This window comes from Anabrus simplex, chromosome 3 (genome assembly GCF_040414725.1).
Source record: "Anabrus simplex isolate iqAnaSimp1 chromosome 3, ASM4041472v1, whole genome shotgun sequence".
Taxonomy (NCBI): Eukaryota; Metazoa; Arthropoda; class Insecta; order Orthoptera; family Tettigoniidae; genus Anabrus; species Anabrus simplex.
Window position 1 is genome coordinate 423685339 of NC_090267.1, and position 16319 is coordinate 423701657.

Here is a 16319-nt window from a genome sequence, read left to right on the forward strand (position 1 = left end):
TAAATTCATAAACTTTGAATAAAAAAGAACTAAAATTTAGAACATGGGTTGAAATAGTTCAAAACATTAATTGTAATGTTTAATCTACCAAAAGATAAATATTAACAAGGAAAAGAATGCATGCATCAAAACATTAAATAAATGATTACTCAGTTTCAGGTGATCCGAAACGGGAGAATGGGAGTATCCTTTCTATTCTATTCTACATAATCTAATAAACGAAAATTAGAATAAAATGCGATCCGGGAAGCAATCAGGAAGTGTACACACACACACACGTATTTGAAAATATTACTTTTACCTCAATGACACAAAATATATTGCGGCTATACTGCCAAAATAATGTGCCATTCACAATTCCATTATGAATTTAACAAAGTAACGACCGTTACTTACATAGGCTGTAATTTCAAGGTGTTTCCTTACGGTGTCACAGGGTCATTGCCGGGCATAGCTTTGGGTAGCTGTTTTCTCAAACATTCATTCTTTACAACAATGGTAGGAGTATTTTCTCCAATGATCCTTGTGACTGAACTAGGGTGCTTATAGACCACCGGTAGGTTTCCTTTAACTTTGCTATTCATGTCCCTGCAATGAACTGGCTTCCTTTGATGAGTTCTGTGTAATATGGGTAGCCAGACTCTCTTCATACGTTCTGTTTATACCCTCCAGTTGAAACTGTTTGTATGTTTGAAAATTTCGATGGCTTCTCATTATAATCCGGTGTAATAGTGCACCGTGACTCAGTATTTCCGTGTCCCCGTGATCTATTTCGTTGCCAAAGAGCAGCGAATGCTCTGTCTGCCCTAGTTCACTGTGCTGCTTGTCCCCATAGCCTCTACAAGACCTGAAAGTTCATTTTACTATTTAACACGGCACCGGCCGTCAAAGCACACGCAGTTAAGTTACCATGACAAGGTTTATAATGAAAAAATAATTTCTTCCTCGTCTATTTCGTAACTGCCCTTGCTAACGGACATCGAAGTAAACATGAAAACCTACAATGAATTATTCAATGTGGATTTGTGGAGTGGGTAAACTGCAGCCATATTTATGAGGTTATTCTTCTGTAAAAGTTGTCACACATACCGAAATATCCTGTGACTGCCCACTGCAGACCTCTTTCCTTAACCTGTTTATCACTCCGCTTGCATTTCTTATAGCTTAAAGCAACACTAATAAAACCAAACACAGAGGAGATGTTCGTATTCATAATACCAAGTCACTATTTCAAAACGATGCACCCCGTTATAGGCTACAAGGGTCAGATTAAATCCATTTCATTGTTTAGCTGAAAACTTTCAGTAATCCAAGAGATCCTTCGATTTAATACTGTATGCACGACTTCTTCCGAAAGTGATCTTGTGATGGAATAATGCTGTATATGCATATGCCTGGGAAGTGTTTAAGTCTCGTTGGATTATCTGAACTGGTGGTCCATTTAATTTTATCTTATCTTACTATATATAAAAATGTACGTATGTATGTATGTATGTATGTATGTATGTATGTATGTATGTATGTATGTATGTATGTATGTATGTATGTATGTATGTAAATGACACATCTCCTCCTAAACCACTGGAACAATTTCAACCAAGTTATGAACACTTATTATTTGCTATCCGGAGACGAGCACTGTGGTGGTAAGCCACCTCTAGCCCCCTTAGGAGTGGGGGGTTAGGGGGGTCAGGTAAAAAATAATCGAAAATAGTGTCGAATCTGTGGTTTTTGGGGTCGCTGAGGTGAATAGTGACACTCCCGATTTTTTAAAAGTCAAAATTCTGCTCCCATTTGGGTTGGGGGCGGGGGGGGGGTCGCCTGATGATGGATGTATGTGTGTAAATGACACATCTCCTCCTAAACCACTGGGGCAATTTAAATCAAATTTTGAACACATATTCTTTGCTATCTGAAGACGAGTACTGTGGGGGTAAGCTACCACTAGCTCCCTTAGGGGTGGGGGTTAGGGGGTTCAGGTAAAAACATAATCGAAAATAGTGTCGAATCCATAGTTTTGGGGGTCCCTGAGGTGAATAGTGACACTCCGGATTTTTTAAAAGTCAAATTTCTGCTCCCATTTGGGTGGTGGACGAGGGGGGACTGATACATAAAATTAAACGAAAATAGTGTCGAATACATAGCTTTTGGGGTCGTCGAGGTGAATTGTACACTCCGGGTTTTTAAAGTCCAAGTTCAGCCCCCTTTGGGTGGGGGGTGAGGGGGAGTGATATATAAAAATAAACGAAAATATATATGTGTGTATGTGTGTAACTGACATCTCCTCCTAAACCACTGGAGCAATTTCAATCAAATTTTTAACACTTATTATTTGCTATCCGGTGACGAGCGCTGTGGGGGTAAGCTACCTCTAGTCCCCTTAGGAGTTGGGGGTTAGGGGGTTAGGTAAAAATAATAATCGAAAATAGTGTCGAATCAGTAGTTTTGGGGGTCGCTGAGGTGAATAGTGACACTTCCGATTTTTTAAAAGTCAAATTTCTGCTCCCATTTGGGTGGAGGGCGAGGGGGGACTGATGATGGATGTATGTGTGTAAATGACATCTCCTCCTAAACCACTGGGAAAATTTAAATCAAATTTTGAACACATATTATTTGCTATCTGAAAACGAGCACTGTGGGGGTAAGCCACCACTAGCCATCTTAGGGGTAGGGGTTAGGGGGTTCAGGTAAAATCATAATAAAAAATAGTGTCGAATCCATAGGTTTTGGGGTCGCTGAGGTAAATAGTGGCACTCCCGATTTTTAAAAGTCAAATTTCTGCTCCCATTTGGGTGGGGTGCGAGGGGGGACTGATGATGGATGTACGTGTGTAAATGACACACCTCCTCCTAAACCACTGGAGCAATTTCAATAAAATTTTGAAACTTATTCTTTGGTATCTGGAGACGAGCACTATGGGAGTAAGCCAACTCTAGCCCCTTTAGGGGTGGGGGTTAGGGGTGTCATGTAAAAAAATCGAAAATAGTGTCGAATCCATAGTTTTTGGGGTCACTGAGGTGAATAGTGACACTCCGGATATTTTTAAAAGTCAAATTTCTGCTCCCATTTGGGCGGGGGGCGAGGGGGGACTGATATATAAAATTAAACGAAAATATTGTCGAATACATAGTTTTCGGGGTCGTCGAAGTGAATTGTACACTCCGGATTTTTAGTATGAGGAGACAAACCACGTGGGGATAAGACAACCTAGGAAACCTTAGGGGCGGTGGGGGGCAAGGGGTCAGATATACAAATTAACGAAATTAGCGTCGAATCCATACTTTTCGGGGTCGCTGAGATGAATAGTGAGACTCCGGATACTTTATAAGTTCATCCCCCTTTGGGGTGGGTGGCGAGGGGGGAGTGATATATAAAAATAATCGAAAATAGTGTCAAATACATAGATTTCGGGGTCGCCGAGGTGAATTGTACACTCCGGATTTTTAGTATCAGGAGACAATCCACGTGGGGGTAGAACACCCCAGGAACGCTTAGGGGCGGGGGGGAGCGAGGGGGGAGACATATATAGCAACAAAAGGAGTGTTGAATCAATACTTTTCGGGCTCGCTGAAATGAATAGCAACACTCCGGAATTTTTTAATGTCCAAGTTCAGCCCTCTTCGTTTGAGGGGGATGGGGGAGTGATATACAGAAATAATAGAAAATACTGTCGAATACGTAGTGGCAATACGTGGGGGCAATACACCGCAGGAAACATTAGTGGCGGAGGGCGAGGTGCTGAGATATACAAATCATCGAATGTAGTGTCGAATCCATATTTTTTGGGGTCGCTGAGATGGATAGTGACACTCCGGAATTTTTTAAAGTCCAATTTCAGCCCCCATCGTAGTGGGGGAGATGATATATAAAAATAATCGAAAATAGTGTCGAATCCATAGTTGTCGGGGTCGCTGAGAAGAATAGTGAGACTCCGGTTATTTTATAAGTCGAAGTTCATCCCCCTTTGGGATCGGGGGCGAGGGGGTGTGATATATAAAATTAATCGAAAATAGTGTCGAATTCATAGTTTTCGATTACGCCGAGGTGAATTGTACACTTCGAAATTTTAGTATCAGGAGACAAACCACATGGGAGTAGGACACCCAAGGAAACCTCAGGGGCTGGGGGGCGAGGGGGTTGAGATATAAAAATTATCGAAAGTAGTGCCGAATCCATACTTTTCGGGGTCGCTGAGATGAATAATGGCACTCCGGATTTTTTTAAAGTTCAGCCCCCTTCGTGGTGGGTGGCAATTGGAGAGTAATATATAAAAATAAACGAAAATGATGGTGAATCCATAGTTGTCAGGGTCGCTGGGATGAATAGTGAGATCCCGGATATTTTGATATTTTACAAGTCCAAGTTCATCCCCCTTTCTGGTGGGGGGTGAGGGGGATTCAGATTTATAAATAATCGAAAATAGTGTCGAAGCCATGGTTTTCGGGGTCGCCGAGATGAATAGTAACACTCCTGATTTTTAAAAGCTCAAAGTTTAATCCCCTTTAGGGGGGAGGGGGTGAGATATAATAATAACAATCGAATATACTGCCTAATCCAGAGTTTTCCGGGTCGCTGAGATCAATAGTAATATTCCGGATTTTTAAAGTCCAGCTTCAGCCCCTTTTGGGATAGAGGTTGAGAAAGGGTGAAAAAAATAAATTGTCAAAAATGCCCCCCTTTGGCATAGAGGGTGAGAAAGGGTGAAAAATAAATTGTCAAGAATGCCCAAGGTAATAGACGTGTGTATGTTCCAGTATGACTTTCAAGTATGACTTACTATCTGGAGAACCACTTCGGAAGCGGGTGATATATATAATCCATATTAATAAATAGATGTCAGTTTGGCGCGATCTATATATACTGTACTATACATATATAAATTAAGGCATAAAAAGGATAACATACGTGAATTAATGAGACCATTCTAGGTATCCTAGAAATTTAAAACTTGGTACCAGAAAACCTGATGACTTCAGGATCCCTAGAAAAATCTAAAATTCTCAAAATTCTCTGAGAGGGACACGTTGGGAGTTTCAAATCTGCATAAGAACACAGTCGGTGATATTTATCCGGAACGATAACTTATAGGTCTCATGGGCTTAAAAGTTTCCTGAAAGTCCTAATTTTTAACCCCTTCCCCCATATCAAGATGGGAGCATAATCTCCCAGACGAGATAGAAAATAGAAATTGACAAAATTATAGCTCTTTGCCTGTAACCGATGGAAAATTTACGAGATGTTTAAACAATTAATTTCTTTACTCCCAAAAATATCGAAATATGGAGGTAATTTTAATGACGGTGTAGACCTTCCTTTCGAGGTATTTGGTGGCTAAACGGTAAGTCGTATCACAAAACGGATGGCACAATCTCTGTTCAATTTGGAGTGATCTACAACTTTGGTCCTATGACTTTTTGTCGTATCTCTATCCCTTATGATAAATTTGGCTCTATTTCTGGATTTACCTAAATTTCGCACTTTGTACACGTATAATTGATGGTTTGAGTCACGTATAGGAAAGATGGGATCATTAAATTCTATACGAATATTGGCCCACCCAGCCAAATTCTATGTTCGAAGCTGTCGCATAAGTATCTGAAAAGTTATTCACTGTGTGAAAACCTTACATAAACGTTTCTAAAATAATCTTGCCTTTAAATAGAAGAGATACGAGGAAATATCATAGGGCCAGCCATTTAGATAGCTAAATGAGGCCAGAGTCGTCTTTTCATACAATCCGTTATTCAATATGAATGCACCGTTTAGCAGCAGTTATTCTGTAAATGAAGGTGACCATGCATATACTTCCGTATGTCGATCTACATTTATTAATTTAAGTCGATTTGTAGCGATCTAGAAGGGGGTGTGTTATTACATTGTAATTAATACTTTACAAATCAATAGTGTCTCTCAGCAGGAGGGCGTCTGCTGTTGTAATCAGTACTCCCAACATCGACTTTAACTAGCAATAGGAATGGGGTAGTTCTCCAACGCCTGTGTACCATTGTAATGCATAATTCCCTTCTTGATTTGACTAGCAGAAGGCAAGGGAGCGTGCATTTTTTTAAAACTCTTTTACCTGATTCTCTTTAGCATTAGATATAGGTGCCCCCGATTATAAACAAATTTACCCATCAAAATGTGACTGACGTTACGCATAGTCAGTTGCGGCAGACAAGTGGACCTGTCGTTATCATCACAACTCTGCAACTCGCACTTCACATTGGAAACTACGTCTGCGGACCTCCCTATGCTTTTTCTCGGATAACGCCAAGAGACATCCAATTAAAATATGTTATTCACTTCATGTACAGCAATTTACTTCGATATCCGTATACATTGTAGAAAACCGTAGCGAAGCACGGGTACATTTGCTAGTGTTAGTCTAAATCATAGGTACTCACTCTGGGCATTTCGTCCTGCGGGCGCACAGCACTGTAGGCGGGCGGGCAGGCAGGCGAAGAGCGTGCGCTATTCAGACACAGTGACGTTGCGGTTACGTCACAGGCCGTGAAGGTTTCACGAAGTTCTCCCAGATACTCTCAATCAATGCGGCGATGCCTGAGTTTGAAATGGTGGGATAAAATTATGATATAAAGAGGGCATAAATCAACGTAATTTTCAATTTACTTTGTAAGAAATAAGTTACTAATGTTCATTCCAGTTTACGTATTTTGACCGGATACAGCACAGAGTTAGGTCTACAACCTCAAATATTTTTGTAATGTACGTTTACTTAATGAATTACAATGCTCACAATTAAATGTTAAGAGGTTATTTAGAAACATTTCTAATATAATACGGAGTTAAGGTGGATAAGCTGTGGCTTGTGGTTGTTAGCGTTTAAAATATCTGATAAACTCACCAACAATACAACGATGCTTACCGGGAGTAACATCAGTTAGGTTATTTATTTCAAGTCATAATGTACATGCATTTTGTAGATACATTTACATTGTTGTACTTTAATCTTGGATAGTAAATATCTATGTCCCCATTCATAATGAAAATCCCTCACTATTATCATCGGACGCCTGATAAGTTTTTAAATACTATTTTAAGAAATTGAGTGAACAGCGAAAATCACATAAGACTACAACACATTGAAAAATCAAGCAGTAAACTTGTTGATCTATGTAAATATATAACTTTCGATGAATGATTAACAGGAATTTTACTTTTTTTAATGGAAATACTGTCACTTCCATCCAAGGAATAGTAAATCCTAACTTGCACGCTTAAACCCTGTACCTTTTTAAAATTCTAACGCAAAAATATTAATGTGTTAGTCTTCTTTGAATGGATAAATGTGTGAAAATAAAACTGGTTGTTTATACCGAACACAGTAGAAATCAAACCAACGGACGAGTTAGCCGTGCGGTTAGGGGTGCGCTGCTGCGAGCTTGCATCCGAGAGATAGTGGGTTCGAATCACACCGTCGGCAGCCCTGAAGATGATTTTCCGTGGTTTCCCATTTTCACACCAGGAAAATGCTGGGGCTGTACCTCAAATAAACCCACGGCCGCTTCTTTCCGACTCCAAGGTCTTTCCTCTCCCATCGTCGCCATAAGACCTTTCTGTGTCAGTGCACCGTAGAACAACTTGTAAGAAATCAAACCGAAATAGATTTAAAAGGTCGGTTTTATTGCGATTATAGCTGTTTTTTAAATACTGTACCCCGATCAGCATTTCACTGAAAAGTGGAGAAGTGCTTCATAATCACAATCGAACGTCGCTTCTCCCTTCTCTGCAAAGTTTGTTCGTTCGCTCCCTTGAATGTGACGAGGGCGTATGAAATATCTACTCGCCCTGCTGTGACGTATGATTCCTACGTAAGCTGCCGGTATTTACGTCAGGCCAGCACGGCCGCTCTGGGCTAGCCTCAACCGGCACCCAGCTGAGCATCTCTGGTCTAAATGTTGGTATCCGTGGAATAATTTTCTTTGTGCTGACAAAAATGGAGGAGGTCTATGCAACATCGTTATCTCCAGGCATACTGTACTTCAGATGCCTGGCTGAGGAGGTAAAGGCGTGCTCGGTCCGCCACGAAGGATGTGGGTTCGAGTCCCCGTCAGGAAGTCGTAGAATTCAAGAAACGAGATTTCCACTTCCGGGTGTGCACATGGCCCTTAGGTTCACTCAGCCTACACAACATATCAGTACCAGGTTAATTCCTGGGGCCAAAGGCGGCCGAGCGTAGAGCTAACCACTCAACCCCATCAAGCGCCACGGCTACGGATAGTGGAAGCCTTTGCCTTCCACCCCTCCAAGGGCCTTCACGGCCTGTACGGAGATGACTTTGCTTTGATTTTTACGCTGCACATCAGAAATTAAGCAAAGGGAAAATGTAGGCACGCAAATTGTGACGAATGAAAGGATACTAAAAGGAAGATACTGAAGTTTTGTGCAAAATAATATAAAAGTAGGAATAGAGTTGATCAAGATCACAAATCAGCATCTAACTTGGAATAACTTTGTACATCCGTACTTCTCTTGTTTCAATAGCACCTCACTTAGGTATATCTATTTTAATAAATTCATTTTCTGCGAATGACTATGAGTTAATTAATAATTTCGTGTGGCTATTTCTAGCCGAGTGCAGCTCTTGTGAGGCAGACCCTCCGATGAGGGTGGGCGGCATCTGCCATGTGTAGGTAACTGCGTGTTATTGTGGTGGAGGATAGTGTTATGTGTGGTGTGTTAGTTGCAGGAATGTTGGGGACAGCACAAACACCCAGCCCCCGGGCCATTGGAAATAACCAATTAAGGTTAAAATCCCGACCCCGCCGGGAATCGAACCCGGGACCCTCTGAACCGAAGGCCAGTACGCTGACCATTCAGCCAACGAGTCGGACACTATGAGTTAAGATTATAGCGAACTAATATTATGCTTGTTTCTATGGAATAGTGTCATTGTTCAAGTGCACTCAATTTGGATTCCTCTGTAATGACGTGTACGTGGATATGCTATATTACTCGCTTCGTGTTGAAAACATATTTACTTCTATACACTGAAATTACAGCTAGTGCCTCCGTGGCTCAGGAGGTAGTGCGCTGACCTCTCACCGCTCGGTTCCGTGGTTAAAGTCCCTGTTATTCCATGTAAGATTTGTGCTGTACAAAGCTGAGGTGGACCGGGCGAGTTGGCCGTGCTCGTAGAAGCGCGCGGCTGTGAGCTTGTTTCCGGGAGATAGTAGGTTCGAATCCCAATTTTGGCAACCCTGAAGATGGTTTTCCGTGGTTTCCAATTTTCACACCAGGCAAATGCTGGGGCTGTACCTTAATTAAGGCCACGGCCACTTCCTTCGAACTCCAAGGCTTTTCCTATCCCATCGTCGCCATAAGACCTATCTGTGTCGGTGCGCGTAAAGCCCCTAGCAAAAAAAAAAAAAAGCTGAGGTGGAACAGGTTTCTTCTGTAACTCCGTTTTCCCCTATCACCTTTCATCCCAGCAACACTCTCCAGTATCATTTCATCTGTCAGACATTAATCGTTGCCCCAGAAGAGTGCGACAGGCTTCGGTAGCCGGTATAGTTCCTACCCTCACCGCCAGATAAGGGTTTCATTCATTCGATTCCTGATCCGGTTGAAGATAGAACAGCCTGTGGATTTTCACTTGCGATGTGTGTACTGTTTATGGTGTCCAGAATTGTTATATTGAAATGAATGAAAACCTACAACCTGTTTTTCATCTTGCGGCGAGGATAAAAATTCTGCCGGCTGCCAAAGCCTGTCGCACTCCTCTGGGGCAATGATTAATGACTGAGAGTTGAAGTGAAATGATAATGGAGAGTGTTGCTGGAATGAAGGATGACAGGGAAAACTGGACTATCCGGAGAAAAACCTCTCCCGCCTCCGCTCTGTCCAGCTCAAATCTCACATGTAGTGACCGGGATTTGAACCACGGAACCCAGCGGTGAGAGGCCGACGCGCTGCTGCCTGCGCCACGGGGGCTTACACCAGACTTTATATATTATTCTTTCTACTGTGATGTGGCAATTTCTTTATTTGCAAACTCTATTGTAAGGGGCGCTTAAAACATTATTCGAGGGACCTCTTCAATTAATCATCAGACCTAAAAGAACTGCCCTTGAATTTCATCAGATGTAAGCTTAAAAAAAGTTTGTAGTGCGTTCTTTCAGTTGAGCACAGGAATATTTTTGAATTAATGAGTAAGTTACATATTGAAATACCAAATTATTCTGTGTATGTGTATTTACAAGATACATTTATCAATTTATTTTCTTTGAGAATGTCTATTGAATGTGACGTACTAAATGACTCAATAAATTATATTCCAAAGCAACAATATCTATAGGAATGTAAAAATACAAAATACAAAATTGTTTGCTTATTGCATAGAAATAGGCAGTAATCACTCGTGAAAGAGAAAAATGTAGTTATTTTACTCACTAGCTGATGAAAATTGAATTCTACATAATCGCAATTACAAGGTATATCTTTTCCAACCATTCATTACGGTCAACAGCGAAGGTATATAATTTGACTACTTCCTAATCTAAAAAACGTCATGTGCTACAATGCAGACCTTCACCCAGTATTTCATTCTGTTACCGAGAGTAGTGGGTGTGTCAGTCCGGACGTACAGTCACTGAGAAAAAAAGAATGAGCGCATAATATTATGTACAGTGTTACCCAAAAGTCCGTAAACATTTGACGAGGCAATGCTTCACGCAATATTGGAGGTACAGGGGTAATAATTGGCACACATGATTCGCATAGCATGGAATTTTATTTATACCAAAATAAAGTACACAAAATGACCATCAGGTGGCACTGGACAGCAACAGGTCAGGTACAAATGGCCACGCACGCTTGACATGACGTGGGGTTTTACTGACACCAACAACGAGTGCACAAACAATCCAATAGATGGCGCTGGCCTGCAACTTGTAAATGGTGCCGCATAAGACCCATGTACGGTATAAAATGAGCAGTTGTAAGAGAGGGAGTCAGATGCGCCTGCAATCGCGGCATGTCATGCTTGGCGTCCTCGGTCCCGCGAACTCTATCCGTGTGATTATTGGTTGTGGGGTTACCTGAAGTTGCAAGTCTACCGAAATCGTCCGACCTCATTAAGGGTTTGAGCGATGCTACGTCTATAACAATCAACCCACCTCTAACTGCACAGCTAAAAATCCCATATGCAGCCACTGCAGTCAACAACCTTCTACACTCAGTTGTCCCAACATACGTCAACCCCTCCTGTGTCACGCCAGTGGGGGTACTTACCCAGTATAGTCGCGCCCTGCAGCCGCCACCCTCGACCTCGCGCTAACTAACCTGAGGTCATAGCCCACATCCCTACAGCAGATCTTTAGTCCTTCACCACTTGCAAGCAGCGGCAAATCAAACTTTCAACCTTCACTTCTCAAGCACTTATTCTGGATTAAATTCATTTCAGCACACCTTTGGAAACCCTTGTCTAAACCTAGCTTAACAATATAATAAGCTCCATATTTAGCCAGGAGGCTAGAAATCTCATCTCATCTCCTACTTAAACACATCATCTCCCCACCTCCTTCTCCCTTCACATCCCCCCAACCCGTCCGCATCTCTTGGCTGGAGAGAGGGCTTAACCGTCTAGGTGGCCCGCCGCACCCATTCAGGGTGGGTAATGAAAGCTATATGCTATACAGTACTGTTCACAACATTCTACCTCAATTACAGTTATTGTTGATGAATGATGGCCGACAATGTTGAGCATGTGTTATAAAGAAACAAAGAACATCGTTTTTGCTAAACCTCGATTGTTATGCAAATTATTGCTTATGTATCGTATGAAGCGCCAATTGTTGCTTTTGTGCACTTTATTTTGGTGTCAATAACACCTCATGCCCTACCGATCATGTTTGTGTCAATTAATAGCTTTCTACGCAAGGGCGCTCATACCCGGGGGTAAGGTGGGGCCGCCCCCCCCCCTCCTAGCTCTCAGGGAAAGGCAAAAATCTAGTCTAGTCAGGTATTTTCCTTTCAAGAAAAAGATTTAAAAGGCAGTATTGCGGAGAAGCAGTAGTACCGTTCCCTACCAACAGGCAGGGAACACCGTGAGTTATTCTACCACAGAATACAAGTCGCCATTATCCTCCAAAATATTAAAAATACTACGTACCCCCAGGTCTGCCCCCCCCCCCCCCTCACAAACTCTCATATGGGCGCTGATGTTTCTACCTCCAATATTCCGTGAAGTATTGCCTCGTCAAACTTTAACGGACTTCTGTGTCACCCTGTAGGAGCCCCGCAAGTACACTTTTCTCAGAAATAATTGAACCTATAAATATATCGTTGTTGAGCCTAGAAAAATCGCTGTGTGGTAATAATTCAGCTTAGAAAACGAAATCACGGTCTTTTTCCAGTCATTCGACTGGGTCAGGAATGGAATAAATGACGCCTCCATCTAGCGGCGAGGATAGGAATTGTGCCGGCTGCCGAAAACTGTCGCACTCCTCTGGGACAATTTCTATTGAATGACATGAAATGAAATTATATTGGAGAGTGTTGCTTGAATGAAATATGGCAGGGAAAAATGGAGTACCCAGAGAAAAGCCTGTCCCGCCTCCGTTTTGTCCAGCAAAAAATCTCGCGTGGAGTGACCGGAATTTAAAGAACGAAACCCAGCGGTGAGAGGCCGGCGCGCTGCCCCCTAAGCCAGGGAGGCTAATATTTCAGCTTATAACTCTGACCAAAAATGTCCATGTCATCTATGGTTCAGTATTGCATGAAACAATATCAACGAATTTTTGTTCTGTGATAAATGTGCTGCGGGTTAGCATTTCTCCCCTCAACATTATTTCAAGCGGTATTTCGACGATATGTTTTTGGGTATCAACAAGATGTGCATCTACGTGTTGAAACGTGAAGAAAACTTTGATGATCGAATTAAAATGCGAGGAACATAAAATTCCATGCGCTGATACCATTTTGAGCGACAATACATCACAACATTAGATAAAATTATGCAAGTGTTTGTTTCACAGGCGTAGACACAGCTATTCTTGACGTGGTTCTTGAAGAATTTGCTTAAAGAAAGAGATTTATTGCGTTTTATATAACTATAAAATAATTATAGAGACACATTCTAACCTACCGTTAAGTCGTCAGGAGATGTGTATTGAGCCAGGACGGTACAATTCTGGGAAGGTCAAATCAATTAAGTTTTTCGCAATTATTTATGAATTTCACTACATCATTATAATGATTTCAAAATAATCGCTTAATACAATGTTTAAAATAATTGTGTGATGAAATTTCTGAATTGAATACTGAATATTTTAAATTGAAATGTTTCGGTAATTTTTGTCGCAAAAAATTCCGTCTGTATCAAGAAGAGGCATGGTATTCGTAATACAGTCAACGCAACTCATGAACAGATTTGTTCCTTTATAATGTCCTACATAATCTTCCACACTTCCCTCAGTACAAGTTCAATTCATATATTCAGTTCTGCAGACATTGAGCGATCGCCTGGTGTAATACATCCTGCGCCTAATTATAAAGAAGACAATATTATGACTTCAGATCCACAGCCAATCGGCACCATACAGGTAGACGGCGAGGACCTACCGCATGTGACAAGATTCAAGTATCTTGGCCTCACGATCACTTATGATGACCGAATTGTCGAAGAGGTCAAGGCAAGGATATCCGCAGCCTGGATGCATTGGAGAACGGATGATGAAAGATGATCTCAAATCAAAAATCTATCTTACTATCATTCAACTGGTTGCACTGTATGGTTGCGAATGTTGGCCGACTACGACTGAGGCAGAGCTTCAACTAGGCGTCATGGAGACTAAGATGCTGAGATGGACAGCTGGCGTCACTAAACTGGGTCGCATGTGCAATGAATCCAGCAGAGAGAGATTTGGCGTTGCACCGATTCAAGAAAAAATGCGCAAGAGTCGTCTACGACGGTTTGGACATGTACTAAGGGCAGACGCCGTCACTATCGCGAAGAGGGGTTACATGTTAGAAGTTGCCAGTAGGAGAGCAAAAGGAGGAACAAAACAGCGATGGGCCAATACACTTCACAAAGATTTTAAGAGCGTCCATCTCCACCCTGACATGGCCCAGGCAGAACTAAATGGAGACAACGAATCGATGAAGCGGACCCCACCAGCACAAGGGAAAAACGCTGAAGTAAACGAAGGAGAAGTTGATATAAATGGTTTCAAAAAATGTACCTTCTTACGTGAGAGATTCTCCAAAATGGACGTGTTGTTATCGACAGAAATTTGAATTATTCTTCGCTTTACAAGGAGAGAGTTTGATCTAGAAGCAACGCACGCCATAGAGCCGTGCAATGGGCGAGTATGAACTCATTTCGTCTCCACTTAGCTCGTTTTGTCAGAGAACGAGTCCGCAGCTAAAACGGAGACAGACACATGAACGAGTCTATGATCCTAATATTGAACGAAACGCTCTGACATCTAGCGCAGGAGGGAGTGCCGTTGCTCAGAAGTGAAAAGTCTGTCAACTCCAAGAGAAAGCAGGCTCGTCTGCATAGTGACCGCAGAAGGTCCGCCCACGTTTCCATAGCAACCATACACCCCTTCTGTCCAGCCAGACAGGCTGTAAATGGACCTCTCTGTGTTAGATATTAGAACGCTTCTTTTGATGTGCCCTAAAAGTAGCATGAGGGCTCGCGTTTTATGTGAGAGGTACATACATTCAGTCCATCTACACAACCCTATATCATTTGTGGAAGATAGAAACCAACGCAAAAGACTTAGAAGACTTACTTGTTCAGTGAAGAAGTGTAAGAAATTCCTCGATAGCGTATCAGTTGGCTATTTTTTTTAATGAACAGATATCCTGTAAAAGTTGTATACCTACAAATGTTTCAAAGAGTGACAATCGGTTGGTGAAATATCATTTAAGTAAGATGGATAACCAGGGGTCCCATAGTGTAAGATGTGTACTTTTCGGACTGTTGTTTTTGACCCATGTGTTTGACGTTGTCATAATGCCGTACAGCTTATTTAGACAAACTTAAGTCAGTCAGTGCATAACTTCTTATGTATTTCATCCAACGGGGTGTAGTTCATCTCTGTATTAAGAGTACAACTACATTTAAATAAGGATTTTCGTATCTTTCGTTCTTAATCCGTTTACCCTCCAGGGTTGGTTTTCCCTTCGGACTCAGCAAGGTATACCAACTATACTACCTCAAGAGCAGTGTCCTGGAGTGTGAGATTTAGGGTCGGGGATACAACTGGGGAGGAGGACCAGTGCCTCACCCTGGCTGCCTCAACTTCTATGCTGAACAGGGGCCTTGGAAGATTATGAGGGACAGACAAGGAAGTGGGAAGGAAGTGGCCGTAGCCTGAAATTAGGTACCATCCCGGCATTTACCTGGAGGAGAAATAGGAAACCACGGAAAACAACTTCGAGAATGGCTGAGGAGGGAATCAAACCTCTCTCTATTCAGTTGACCTCCCGAGGCTGTGTGGACCTCGTTCCAGCCCTCGTACCACTTTTCAAATTTCGTGGCAGAGCCAGGAATCGAACCCGGACCTCCAGGGGTAGCAGGTAATCACACTACCCCATAGAGGCGGACAAGAAATATTTTAAATATAAAGAACAAAATCACGTAATGTGCAGAGAATTCGCATTCGCTACAAAATTGCATTGACTTCGTTTGTACCACATGACATGATATTTATCGCAGGGGTTGTCACATAGAGGTGCAGTACGTTTTAGTTCTTGTTTTTACATACTCTGAAATGGAACCTGTGTACTTTGAAACTTGTTACTACAAAGGGCACTGGGAAAGTTTTGCCCAGAAGAGAGCAAGGCGCGATCCTCACACCAGTTGTGACCAAACAGTGGGATTGAAAGCAAGTTAAGATGTCAGTGTGGTCTAAAAGTGAATATCGCGCAATTATTCGCTGCAATTTTGCTCGCGGATTAACTGTTGACCAGTGCCTGGAGGAAATGACTCCTTTGCTGGGGAAAGACTGCCCACATCGGACAACAATTTTCCCCTGGTACAAAGAGTTCCAGAGAGGATATTTTGGGGTTGAAGTCGATCCTCGTTCAGGGCGACCATCTGAATCAGTGACTGAGGAAAACATTGAAGCTGTGAGGAAAATGCTGCAGCAAGAGAGGCGGTTGACAAATCGGCAGGTAGAAGAGACCCTCCACAACCCTGCACCAGCTATTCATTCAATTCTAGATGACCATCTCCATGTTAGAAAGGTTTGTTCCCTTTGGGTGCCCTATTCACTTTCAGAGGAACAAAGAGCACATTGAGTGAAATGGTGCCGAAAAATGCTAAAACAGTTTGAAAACGGAAC

General features: G+C 42.1%; 1 pseudogene; it reads left to right on the forward strand.

Moving 5' to 3' along the window:
• The first annotated feature begins 13629 nt into the window (after window positions 1-13629).
• On the forward strand, window positions 13630-14159 carry LOC137498964 (uncharacterized; annotated as a pseudogene).
• The last annotated feature ends 2160 nt before the right edge of the window (window positions 14160-16319 follow it).